Below are 14299 nucleotides of genomic sequence, written 5' to 3' on the forward strand. Positions count from 1 at the left end.
TTTATTAAACACTTACTATGATTATGTACCAGGCACTATGCCAAGTGCTAGGGTTACAAAGAAAGACAAAAGACAGTCCCAGCTCTTGAAGGAGTTTTCGGTCTAATGGGGAGAGACAACTTGCAAACAACAATGAACAGGATAAATTGGAAATCAACAAGGGGATGGCACTGGAATTAAGGGAGATTAGGCAAAGCTTCCTGTAAAAGGTGGAATTTCAGCTGGGATTTGAAAGAAATCAGGGAGGGCAGGATGCAGAGATGAGAAGGGAGAACATTTCAGGCATGGAATTAAGGGCATGTTTGTTATTAGGCTTACACTGATTATTATTTATTTAATTAATTATAAGTTCTCAAACCCCCCTAATGGGTGTGTGTGTGTGTGTGTGTGGAATCAACCAATAAACAAAACCAAGCTCCATAAGCATTTAGGCAAAGCAACTTTAAAAATGGCTGCCAATGTTTGTACTGTGACTATATCCTTGTGTTATTGACTATTCTGTTATTGAGTGATAAAAAGAAACAAAGACCACATGCGTTAACAAGGCAGCTCAGATATTTTGTCCAGTGGATTTACTGTAGATTTTGCTGTTGTTTGATTTGTGTTGATTATTGTTTTTTTTTTTCTCTACATAGTTTTAAATCAGCAAACATTTATTAAGCACCTGCTGCATGCAGAGTACTGGGCTAGATGTTGAGAATACGAATAGCTCTAATCAAAAATGCTCCTGCACTCTAGGAGCTTATATTCTATTGACTGGAATGCAGCAGGTACTTAGATAAGTGTGTAAGGACTGCATAAAAAGTTGAACATCAGTCAACAAGCATTGGGGAAAACAGGAAAATGAAATTTAAATATTCCTAGATTTTAAAATATTCTCTTTATTGAGCATTCTTAATAGCACAATAAAATGACATTCAATATATATGCCACAGTGTATTTAGCTGTTCCTCAGTCACTGAACATCATTTGTTTCCAGCTCTTTTTTTTCTTCACTAGCACACATCTAGATTATTTCAGAGCCTTCTGATCTGTGTCCCTGCCTCCAGTCTCTCACCATTCCAGTCCATCCAAAACTCAGTTGTCAAATTGATCTTCCTAAAATGCAAGTCTGACCATATTACCTCCTACTGTCCACCTTCAATAAATTACAGTGGCTCCCTAGGATGAAATGTAAAATCCTTTGGCTTTTAAAGCCCTTTGCAACCTGACCCCTTCCTACATTTTTTCTTCTTACACCCTACTTCCCTAATGAACTCAACAATCTAATGATATGTGACCTCCTTGCTGTTCCTTGAACAGGACAGTCCATCTCCCAACTCATTTTCCCTGGCTATTCCCCATACCTGGAATGCTCCCACTCCTCATCTTTGTGCCTAAGGTCACACATGTAGTAAATAGCAGAAACAGTAGTGAGAGCCTCCTCTTCTAAATCCATTGGTTTCAGTAGTTTATCAAGACCTGTTTAGGTATATGAACATCTTTATAACTTCTGTCATCTAATTCCATTTTGTTTTCCCAAAGAACCAAGTCACTTCAGAGTTCTACTAGCAGTGAATTAAATTATTTAAAATTTATGAAATGAAATTTCAAAAGAAATCTCCAACTATTTAAAAAATTCAAAAGTGAGTGATGTGTGTTTTCTAAGTTGTATAGCAATTTTTCTTTACAATCAAATCCATATGTTCTATAATAACTTGTATTCTATAAATTGATTTGGTTAAAATCATACAAGTAAAGGAATATCCATTGTATCTAATCCATATTCAAATCAACCATTCAGCAAAAATTTATTAAGTGCTTACTTTGTACAAGGCTGTTGGCATTGGTATAGCTGCTGAAGTCCTACTTTCTTTACCTCTAGTTTTGCCTTCTGGGTCCAAAAAGAATCTTGTTCAAAGACAGGGTCCATGTCTATATGTCTCATGGTCCATACAGCCCCAGAGAAGCCTAGCTCTGGGATGTCTTCTTTCTTTTACTCAGTGGACTCCATAGATTGACTTATATCCCACCTCAAACTGCTTCCACACTATTTCACGCTGTCCACTGTTGCTGCAGAAATCAGTGTTGTTCCAATATGGGCTTCATCATTAGATGCATTTATCATGCAATATCATTAGGTTGTGTCTCCTGTTGTCAGTGGTATCATTCCTTAGTGAAAATGACTTCTGTACCCACTGGGCTTGTTGATCCCATGTGTACATGGAGCATGGGCTGGCTAGGTGTGCTGACTGTGTGGGAATAGGTTGGTCCCCCCAGCCAGAGCTCTATGCATGCTTGTGCTGTTGGCCTTGTTTCAGGATTTAGTATTAAATAAGTGTGCTTCTTTGTCATTGGCAACCATGGAATTAGTGGCCAAATGTGACATATGTGTTAATTGGTCCCAGCTTAACTCATCAATGAGTTTGAAATAATGGTCTTGTCATCCTTATTTATTTGTAAGACTAGACTATGTCTCTAAGAATATATTTGCATTATCTCCATTTACTGGGATTTGACTAGTTCTAGGAATAAAAGGGCAGCTCTTTGAGGTATCTCTATCTCCTTAGAAATTAGTCAGTGCTGGCAAGGTGGAATTGGGTCCTGGATATGTAGTCCAAGGACCTGGGTTTGAATCCCAACTTTGCCACTTACCACTTATATTACCTTGGGTGAGTCACTTAACATCTCTTGAAATCAGTTTCCTCATTTGTACATGAGAGGATAGGACTAGACCAATCGCATGGTCCTTTATTCTAGCTCTAATCTGTGTTTCTATGACAATGCAGTGACCGCCCTATAGCTAACTCAACTCAGCATATGTTATGTGAAAGTGCCATTCACCATGTAAAAAGATGGAAAATCAGTGAAGGCTGTTAGGGATTTGAACACAGGATTTTAACCAATCCAGTGCTGGGAATGTTGATTATGGGCAAACAAAAATGTGGCACCTTTAACCAGCTGAGCTGCAGAGTCCAGGAATCCTTTAGGGAAATCAAAACCTTCCTCAGTGGAATAGTTGGGTCTGTGCCCTTGCTGAGCAGTAGGATCAGGGATTTAGATATTTTGGAAAGGACCTCAGAGGTCTTCTAGACCAAACCCCCTCATTTTGCAAAAGTGGAAATTAAGTCCCAGTGTTGTTAAACAGCTTGCCCAGGGGTTTCCCATACAGTAAGTGGCAAAACCAGGATTTGAACCCAGAGCCTTTGACTCTAAATGCATTCCCCCCTCCCCCTATCCCCTTGACAGTTTACCTAATGACTTGAGACATTTGGGGCTAGGAGAGCCTTTGAATTCAGCCTCTGGTGTTTGAGATAACCCTCAAGACTTGTAAAACTCCTGTCTAAATTTTATCAAATACTGTTGGAAAGTAGGAACTTTCAGGCCATCTGCTTCAGTGACATGAGTCTCAATGAATATCCCTCATCGGCGCTCCCCCATAATTGTCAATTCCATGGTTGGGTTGGTGTTTGAGGACATTTCAAGGAGTTGACTTTATCTATCTATCTATCTATCTATCTATCTATCTATCTATCTATCTATCTATCTATCTATCCATCCATCCATCCATCCATCTATCTATCTATTCATTCATTCACTCATTGATTGATTGATTGATTGATTGATTAATTGATTTTAATCTCTGCAGGCAAGAGTTGTCTGCTTTTTCTCTCTTCTCTCTCTTTCTCACTGTGCTGGGTTAGGTTACTAAGACTCCTTAGGATCTGACTCTTGTAATAAATCAATCCACAAACACTTATTAAAGGTTTTTTTTTCCCCATGATGAAATTTGGGCTTTAGGGGGAATTATCTGGTGGTAGTATGCTGGGTAGAGGTGGGAGAAAGGAGAGGTATCTGGGAGATTGTGAGTTGGCAGTGCCACACTCTGATAATCAAGGCATGAAATATAGCCCGTTCCAGAGTAGTGTTAAAGCAAGGGAGAGGACGTGAATTGATTGAAGTTCTTAAAACTCTTTCTTATAGCTTGGACCTCTTTGTCAGCCTACTGAAGCCTATGGACCTCTTCTCAGAATCATGTTTTCAGATACATGAAATAAATAGAATTACAGAGGTAACCCATTAGATTGAGATACAGTTATTAAAACAACAACAACAACAAAAACCCAACTTCATGGACTCCAGGTTAAGAACCTCTGTAGGGGACCCAGACATTGTAGAGGACTGCTTTTTGCTGTTTGGTGTTGGTGAAAAATGTATGACCCAGGGAGGGAGAAGAGCTAACAATAGCAATAGCTGACAATTCTTATGTTATTTTGTTGTGGCCTCAGAACAATCCCCTGAGCTACTGGTAGGCTGGTGCGATCTGGATTTTACAAGTGGAGACATTTCGGCACAGGGAGGTGGCGTCACTTTGGTTTGTAGTCATCTTGGGGTCAGATCCTGGCTCTGCCTCTCGTTAACTTGGTGACCTTGGGCAAGTCACTGATTGTCTGTGGGCCTCAGTTTCCTCATCTGTAAAATGAGTGGATTGGAAGATGGAATATTACTGGCAAGAAATGATGAATACGAAGAGTTCAGACTCATGGGAAGGCATATTTAAACTGATACAGACAGATTAATAAGCAGAACCTGGAAAAAATACACAATGACTATAACAATGTAAATGAAAAGAACAATAACAAATTATTCTGAATGTTGTATAGGTATAATGACTAAGCTTGGCCCTGGAGAAGACTTGGGAAAATACACTTCCCTCCCATCTTTGTATAGGTGGGGGTCTATGGGTGTGGAAAATTGTATATGTTGGGGCAATTAGGCTAGGAATGCCTTTGGAATGGGCAGCTAAGTGATACAGTGGATAGAGTGCAGGGCCTGGAGTCAGGAAGACTCATCATTCTGAGTTCAAACCTGGTCTCTTACTAGCTGTGTGACTCTGGGCAAGTCCCTTAACCCTGTTTGCCTCAGTTCCTCATTTGTAAAATGAGCTGGAGAAGGAAATGGCAAACCACACCAGTATCTCTGCTGGTAAAACCACTGCAGTCATAAAATTAAAAGATGCTTGCTCCTTGGAAGGAAAGCTGTGGCAAAGCTGGACAGCATACTAAAAAGCAGAGATGTCACCTTGCTGACAAGGGTCTGTATGGTCAAAGCTATAGCTTTTCTAGTAGCGATGTATCACTGTGAGAGTTAGACTGTAAGGAATTGATGCTTTTGATTTGTGGTGCTGGAGAAGACTTTTGGGAGTCCCTTGGACAACAAGGAAGTCAAATCAGTCAATACTTAAAGAAATTAATTCAGGCTGGAAGGTCATATATGGAAGCCTGAAGCTTAAATGCTTTGGCCACATAATGAGAAGATGCGACTTATTGGAAAAGACTCTGATTTTGGGAAAGATTGACAACAAATGGAAAAGAGGATGGCAGAGGATGAGGTGGATAGATAATGGCCTGGAAGCAATGAACATGAGCGACAGATTTTGGGAGACAGTGGTGGATAGGAGGGCCTGGTGTGCTGTGGTTCATGGGGTCATGAAAAGTCAGACGTGATTGAACAACTAAACAACAAGCCTTTGGGATTCAGGCTTTAATTTTTGATGTGGCCCTTAAGACTTGCTCCCCATGTATTTTGAAACTCCTGTTTGAATTTTAGCAAATACTGTAGGTTGGAAGCCTCAACCCCTCTGCATCAGGGATGTTGCTCTCCAGAAGGTACCATATTGTGTTCCCTGTAATCAACATTCCCAGCACTGGGTTGGTAATTCATGTGTAAGTCAGACTTACAGGGATCATAAACGTGGAGTTTGAAGGGACCTAGGAGCCCAGACCCCTCATTTTATAGATGAGGAAAGTCAGCTTTGCAGAGGTTAAGTGAATTACGTAGAGACATAAAGCTAGTAAGTACCTAGGGTAGGATCTGAGCTCAGCTCTTCTTGACCCTAAATCCCACACCCTTTCCACTAGAGCGTTTTTCTTTTTTTTTTTTTGCTTTCTTTTTTCTTTTTTGCTATAAGGAAACAAAGAATGCTAGTGGGGAAAGAGTAGGGACACATTTGGAAATTAGGGAGGAATGTATGTATATATGATTCAATAGTATCTCCTTTTTAAATGAAGGGTTAAGCTAGATGATCTGGAAGGTCATTTGCAGTTTTCAATCTATGAGCCCCTGGTAAGGTTAAAAGGACAGGATAATTTTTTGTTTCTCTCTGTCCTGTCTTCCTCAATCCTGCCATATTGCCTTTATCTCCATTGCTTCCAGTCTGGCAATTTGAGGGGGAGTAGAAATAGGAATGGGAAATGTTAATCAACAGGCATTTATTAAACACCTGCTATGTACCAGTGGAGGTGGCTAGGTGGCTCAATGGATAGAGCACTGGGTCTGGAGTCAGGAAGACCTGAGTTCAAATCCAACTTCAGACACTTACTAGCTGTGTGACTCGGTCACTGAACTTCTGTCTGCCTCAGTTTCCTCAACTATAAAATGGGTATAATAGTAGCCCCAACCTCCCAGGGTTAATTTGAGGATCAAATGAGATAATATTTGTAAAGCACAGTGCCTGATACACCATAGTAGGCACTTAATAAATGCTTTTTCCTCCTCCCTCCACCCCTCACCAGGTACTGTACTTAGATGCTGGGGAGAGAAGGGTAAGATTTTACAATCCTTTCTTTGGGGAATATCCATGTTTTGGAGAGTTTTACATGGGGTGGGGGAGTTGGTTTGAAATCAAGGAAAATGTAAAAGCAGTAAGGCCAGGTTGTTTGGGGGGAGGGGCGGGGAGGGGAGGACCCGGTAATTTTCCTTTGTTATTCCATGAAGACAAAGATACAAGACACAAGTCACAGAAAAGCCAGCAACTTTCCATGGTCTATGAAAGGCTGGACTTATCAGAAAGTATAAATGAGTGAGTGGTTTTCAGACACTGTTTGCGCCCACATACTTTGACCCATCCTAGACTTCCTTTAAAGAGCTATTCTCTGAGGTTGTTGTTCGTGTTTGCTAAGACAGGGGGTGGGAGAGGTGGGCAGAAAATCACTGCTCTCTGATGCAGGTCATGTGTCTTAGGACACATATTAGAGTGTAGGGTGAGGGAGAGAGGATTCAGATGTGTGAAAAAATTATTCTGTCGCCCCTTTAAGAGCAGAAGTTTTGGAGTCAGAATATCTGAGCTTCCTCGTCTCTGTTACTTGTAAGTTCCTTAACCCATGTGAGCATGTAGGGGCAGCTAGATGAATTGTAAATAGAACAGTGAAAAACATGTCTGGTCTGGAGTCACGAAGAAATTGGTTCCAGATACTTCCCAGCTCTGTGATCCTGGATAAGTCGCTTAACCTTTGTTTGCCTCAGTTTCCTCAACTGTAAAATGGTGATCATAATAACACCTACTTCCCAGGGTTGCTGTGAGGATCAAATGAGATAATAATTGTAAGGTACTTATCACAGTACCTGGCGCACAGTAGGTGCTACGTACATGTGAGTTATTATTATCATTATCTGAGCCTCAATTTCTTTATCTTTAAAATGGAGTTAGTACTGCTTACATTAACCACCTCAAATGGCTTTTGGGAGGAAAGGGTGTTGTAAATCTTATATTCCATCTGTATGTGGCCTCTCTGTATCTAGGAAAACATCTCTTCTAGCAACAGAATGAGCTCCTTGAGGGCGGGCACTGGGTTTCATTCTGTTAGGACCTGGCACATAGTAGATACCTCTTGAACACAATTCAGAGGAACAAAGTAAAGCAAAGTTCACGAGTCCACGTTTCAGACCCCGAACCCCAGACTCCTTACTTATTAATGGCACTGGACGATTGATCCTGCCTACCTTTTTTCAAGAAGAAGCAAGATGGAAAGTAGAAAGAATCCTTTCCCTGAAAAGGAGACCTGGGCTTGAAGACCTGCCATGGCCCTTGTGGGTTGTGTGACTCTGAGAAAGTCTTCTCATTTATCTGAGCATTCATTTCTTCACCTGTAAAATTGAGAGCATCATTGTACTCAAAAGCAGAGTGATGCAGATGATAGAGATTGGCCTCAAAAGCAGGAAGTCTTGGGTTTGAATCCCACCTCTAACACATATTTGCTTTGCGACTTTGGGCAAATCACTCAACCTTTCATGCTCTAGGCGACTCTCTAAGACTGGGGTTTTTGAGCAGGGAAGGTCTCTCGCTCCCAAGAGGTCCATGGAGAGATTTTGGAGGTTCTATGAATTTAGATGGAGGAAAAAAATACCCATTTCAATATAATTGGTGTCCTTTTTAATCCTATGTATTTTATTTTATTAAACATTGTTCTGATAAGGGGTCCATAGGCTTTTCCAGGCTGTCAAAGGAGTCCATGACAAAAAAAAAAAAGTTAAGAAGGCCTATGAGTGGCAGAGATGTTGCTCTTCTTTAGGGGGAGGGATAGTTTCCTTACCCAGGCACCCTCATTCTTGTGAAATCACAGATCCAGTCTATCCCTATCACTACTCTACTGAAACCAGGCTCAAAAGCTAATAAAGCATATATGGAATTATAATCTGAGTTTTGAGGGAAGGAAATATGATTTAGATTTGTATAAATTCTCCTATATACCTGTTAGGGGAGAGTCTGTTGGAATTAAAAAAAAATTCTGAGGTTTGTTCCTAGGTCTCAGGTTATGAAAGCAAGAGGCTTCACTCATGTTTGCCTCAGTTTTTCCATCTGTAACTTGGGATAATAATACCCATACTAACCTTCCCTCTCCCTTATGAGGAGAACGTTCTGTCAACCACCAACTGCTATGTTGTTGCTCAGTCATTTTTTTTCAGTTGTGTCTGTTCATGACCCTATTTGGGCTTTTCTTGGCAGACATACTGGAGTAGTTTGCTATTTCCTTCTCCAGCTCATTTTACAGATGAGGAAACTGAGGCAAACAGGCTTAAGTGATTTGCCTAGGGTCACACAGCTAGTAAGTGTCAGAGGCCAGATTTGATCTCAGGAAGATGAGTCTTGCTGACTTTAGGCCTGGCAATCTATGCACTGATCCATCTAGCTGCCCCAAATACTATGTTCATGTCTGTTGTTATTACCATCAGCTCTATTGGCCCTTCACAGGAAACTTTGACCATATATTTTCATAGAGCATGCTCCATCTTTTCTGGTAGCAGGTCACTTTTCATTAGCAGCCATATGTTCCAGTGCTGAAAAAAAAAAAAGAAAAAAAACAACCCTTAACTGTTATTAGTGATGGGCTTGGCACGTCTTACAAAGCAGGACTCATTACTCATCTATCTTTCGTTTGCAGAAGTTCCTAAAGAAAGCCCAGATGCAAACTTTGCAGCCTCGGTTAGTAGGTGGCTGGTAGGAGACAAAGAGCCTGGCAACTGGATTCTGGAAGCTTGGGCTTTCCCAGCTTGCTCTGTGGCTCTTGGTGTCTTGGGGTGATCAGGCGGCCTCAGTTTTTTTCTGGGGCAGAACTGAAAGGATGACTTCACCGGGTAAGTCTGGTTTTGTTTGTCTAAGTGAAAACACCAGTTCTGGTGGAAGATCCCCCTCGTTTCGGGCTTTTTGGCCCGAAGGGGTTGGAGCCAAGGCCGGGAGAACACACTGTAGCATATTAATTATGGGGTACATGCTGCTGATTTTATAGTTTTGATTGCTTTTTAACACACACACACACACACACACACACACACACACACACACACCAAAACCAATTTCATTTTAAAAGTGCATCCACTATTCAGAAGCTGTGGGTATGGAAAAGGAGAATTGGAGGGTAATGAGCGAGTACGCGGGAGTAGTGTGCAATTGCCCCATAGCCCTCTCATGGCTTGGCCTTGGGAGAAGGATAGGGCCCACAAGGGAGTCTAGCACACCTTTACAGTTTTGTTCTGGGCTTTGCAGAGCTACTGAGGTTTTGTCGGGTGCCTCTTCCCCCTGCTTAATGACAGGCGGTAAAGGTATTATCTAGGGCTTTTTTTTGCCAGAAACATAGTGCTAGATCAGTCATTATGGGGCTTTTTTCAGAGGAACATAGGTTTGGGATTATGTCTGGTGCTAGAGTTTCCTATAATTAGGAGTCCCAAGCAGGCCAACCTGTTTTGGGGTCAGCCTGCTGGTAGGGCTCTCAGCCGTCCTTAGAAAGTAGCCTGGAGGTTCCTCTGATGAGATAATAAACATGTTGTTTTTACCCCCGGAATTAAATGTCTCTTTTTATTAAAGCTGTGGTCTGTGTAGCCAAAGCATGTGATTTTTTATAATCACTACTGGAAAAAAAAAGCAATGAAAAGCCCTGGCCAATAGCCAAGGCAAAAGGCCATTTTCATTCCATAAACTCTCTTGTCCTGTTTCTGTGGTGGCAGAAAGGACTTCCCCTCCTGTGTCTTTTCTGAAAAATTACTTGGTGAAAAAATTCTGAATATAGTATTTCTCCTAATGAGTGGACTTCGAAATCTTAGGACTGAGGTTCCAAATGTGAGCACCCTGCTGGTTAACTGCCTTCCGATGTGGTTGGTATTGTCTGGACCTATTATTTCTACCCCTGTACCATAACTTTTTGCATTGGTCCTTCCTGTGGACAGCCAGACCAAAAAGATGTAGAATGAGAGGGACTGGGATGTATGTGTATTTATATGTATGTATACATAAATGTGTATATATGCATGCACGCACACATACATGTATGAGTATGTATATGCGCACATGCATGTGAATATGTGTATATAGCTGTGTATGTGCATGCATGCATATGTGTGTGTACATGTGTATATATGTATGTATATGTGCATGTGTATATATGTGTATATATGTGTGTATCTGTATGTGTATGTATGTGTATGTATGGGCACATATGCAAATGTATGTATGTATGTACACGTGTGTGTGAGAGAGAGAGAGAGAGAGAGAGAGAGAGAGAGAGAGAGAGATATGACTGTCCTCCCCCACTGAGAGCTGTCCAGGGCTTGAATCCTCCTTCACTGGCGCCTTCTCTCTGATTTTCCCTGCCATGTCTAAGGGGCTTGGTATTTGAGTAACAATCCAAGACACCTGGCTTTTAGTCCAGGCTTTGTTACTTTCTTGCTCTGTATCCCAGGACAAGTCTTCATGTACCTCGGGTTCATTTTGCTCATCTGTAAAATGGAGATAATAATAGCATCGATACGCCAGGGTTTTTTTGAGGATAAAATGTGCTATTATTTGTAGAATGCTTTGCCAACTTTAAAGTACTGGCTATTATTGTTATTGTGATTATCATCTCTGACTCCAGGTCCATCACTCTAAGACTATTCCATGCTGTTTCTTCTTTTGGGGGAATGAATGGTTCATTTTTACAAAAGAAATCATCATAAGATTCCTTTAAGTAGCAATAACAAACACCCCTGTACATAATGACTGGTTTGATCGGCAACCGTCCTAGCATGTACCATTTGAAAGGATTTCTCTTTTGCATGAAGCAATATAAACTGGTCTGTGGTTTGAGACATGGTAGGATAAAGAGCATTCTTAGGCAGAGAGGAAGATAGTACATAAAATGCATCACTCCGAGTTCAGCCCGTTAACTCTCCCTAAACTCAGAGATGCTGTATTTGAGCAGAGATAACGGGAAATGCTGCTTCTCTGGCCCAAGTTGAAATCTCAAATGGGAAAGTTTGAAGCGGTACCTGAGGATGTAGCTATACAACCTTCCTTTCTCTTACCCTTCCCAATTTAGAAAATGGAGAACACAGACTCTCAGACTCTTTGAGCTTGAGGGAATCTTCCGACTAAGCAAATCTATTCCCATCTCTTTCACCCTCGGTGAAGTCCAGGGTCCTGCCCAACTGCTGACTTGACATCCTTGGCTGGGGTATGAATCAGCATTTTTACCTGGCTCTAATGCTTTAGCCAGGGAATTCATTTTTTAGGGAAGTGAGAAGTCATCTGTCAATGATTTGGGAGTCAGTTGTCCCATTTGTTGATTATCCGGTCTGATCATCTGGTCCTTTCCTCCTGTGCCCCATCTTTGGGTTCTTTCACCACTTTATCAGCAGCCCTGCCATCACAGTGAGTCAAGTCAGAGAAAAGGTAAAATTCTGACCAGTTCATCCCAGGACTTTTTTTTTTTTTATTAGATGCCTATTAGGAGATTCAGCTTTCAAACCAGTAAAAGGACACAGTGCCCTTACTTAGGTTTGGTATTGAATATATGTTGATATTCTTTCAGAGAATTCATTTGGCTCTAAGACAACAACAACACCATTAAAACCAAATGCTTGCAACAAATAAAATCTGTTCTCCAGTCCTGAAATAATCCCAAAATAGCTCAAATGAAACAAGGGGGAAAAAATCAGCAGGTGGTCTCAGAGTGTGGAACTTTAATTCATATCTTCAGTGCTTACAATTCACATATCATACTAATTTTTGTTTGTTTGCTTGTTTCTTTTGTCAGCAGAGCATTTGAAAGGATGGCAAATGAAGGAGAAAAAGCCGATTTTTAAGCTGTCATTTCCATGAGACCAATGTTCTAAGTTCATTTTCCAGATGAACTATTTTTAGTATCCACATTAAAAAAAAATCCTGGACCCATAATGAAACTGTTTGAGTTAGAAATTAATTTAATGGAAAACCTAGCTCAGACTATAAGATATTCCAGTGTGGGTAATGTGTACGGTGCCTCTTGGAAGAGGTAACACTTATGCCAAGCGTTTAGGGGTACAGCAGACTTGGCTTGCTGCGGCTGGGGATGTCATGGAATATTTTTGCTTTCTGATTGGGTTCCCCAGTTAACCCAGACACTTTTCTAAGTTGATGGTCTCACTACCCAGAGCACTGGTATATTGCTTGGAGTCTTCCTTACTGCCAGTGGAGGGTGCTGGATTTGAGGACCTTCAACTCCAGTCAAAGGACATTGGTTTGACTCCCATCCTGATCACTTTCTATCTATGTGACCTAAGGTAAATCACTGTACTTTCCAAGGCCTCAGTTTTCTCATCTGTAAATTGAATAAGGGCAGACTAGATGATTTCCGAATTTTTTTCTAACTCTGTGTTTCTTTGATCTACATGCAAAGATCTAATCCTGAATCATACATTTCTCTCTTCCTGGTTGGCTTCTGGGACACCCAACCTTCCATGGAGCCATCCAGATGAGCTTGCTGTTTTGCTCTAGAGCAAAAAACAAAACAAAGACAAAAAACCTTTCACTGATTTCTCTCTTTCCCTGATCTTTTATCCCAATTTGAGGCACCAAGCATCCTGACCCCTCCTGATCTCTGAGCCTCTTTGGCACCTTGGGTTCAGAGATCCTATGTCCCAAATCCCTGATTGTTCATTTTCTTTTCCCTGCCACTGACTACCATAAATAGATTCCCTGTATTGGCATATATTCCTTATTTCCTTTCTACTGTCTGCCACCCCCTAATCCATACTTTTATGGGTGATTTAAGGATTTGCTCATTGGGGGAAAAAAAGAACACACACACACACGCACACCTTTAAATATATATATATACACACACACACACGTACATATACATCTATACATATACGAATACACACATATACACACACACATACATACATACATACAAAAATATATATACATGAACAAGGTAGTCATACATATAAATAGAAGTAGATTTTTCAAGTTACAGATAAAGTGTACTTCACTTCGAAGCTGAGAAGGCACATCTTCTGACTTCCTCTCCAGGATTCATTTATTGAAAGGCTTTGATTTCTTGGAGTGATTTGGCTGGCATGTTGAATTCTGTTTGTATTGGGCGTTGCAAAAGACCCCGGAATTTCAGCTAGGCTGACAATTATACCTGAACTGCTGACAGTCAGTTTTTAGTCATAAAGTTGTAGCTGGGACTGCAACCCAGGTTTCTTAATTCGAAGGCTAGTGCTTTTCCCACAATTCCATGCTGCTTCTGTGTGTGTGTGTGTGTGTGTGTGTATGCAGTGCAACAAAAATGTAGATTTAAACATAAAATTATTTCTAAGATTTTGGAACTTAGACTTTTAAAAAATGTTCATCCAGGAATTTAAGCCACAGCAAATGCAACTTTGCATGTAAAATGAAAAAAAATGCAGTCTATTTAGCAACTCATTGTTTGGAAACTTTTAGTTCAACCTGGGGGCAGCTTTGCTTCTAAAGTAATCTTTCGTTCAGTTTAGTATTTTGTGATTAGACTATTTCTACCTGTTCTGTGTTTCATCCTTCACACCTTGACCTTGGCAAATTATTGTACTTGGTTTAAGAAAAGATTTTTAAAATTATTGATGTCTTTGGTTTTTACATCATCTTCACTTATAAATGGGTCTTTGCTTCTGTAATATGGCCAGAGATCCATCTTCTGTAATGAAGAATAGAAAGAAAAGGGAGGGAGGGGCAGTTTCTCATCTCTTTTTTGGGACCAGGCTA

At 40.7% G+C, this 14299-nt stretch overlaps 1 protein-coding gene across 5 annotated transcripts in view; it reads left to right on the plus strand.

Annotated features, from left to right (window-relative positions):
- MITF (melanocyte inducing transcription factor) overlaps positions 1 to 14299 on the plus strand; it is a 268663-nt gene that overhangs the window by 100302 nt on the left and 154062 nt on the right. Inside the window, exon 1 of one of the 5 annotated variants that reach the window (XM_027864020.1) lies at positions 9282 to 9393. The exons of the other annotated variants lie outside the window; for them this stretch is intronic. The gene's annotated coding sequence lies outside the window, so the exon portion shown is untranslated. Of the gene's footprint in view, positions 1 to 9281; positions 9394 to 14299 lie in introns of those variants that run through there. 5 annotated transcript variants of the gene reach the window in all.

Source organism: Vombatus ursinus, unplaced genomic scaffold (assembly GCF_900497805.2).
Source record: "Vombatus ursinus unplaced genomic scaffold, bare-nosed wombat genome assembly UNPS02014773.1, whole genome shotgun sequence".
NCBI classification, from domain to species: Eukaryota; Metazoa; Chordata; class Mammalia; order Diprotodontia; family Vombatidae; genus Vombatus; species Vombatus ursinus.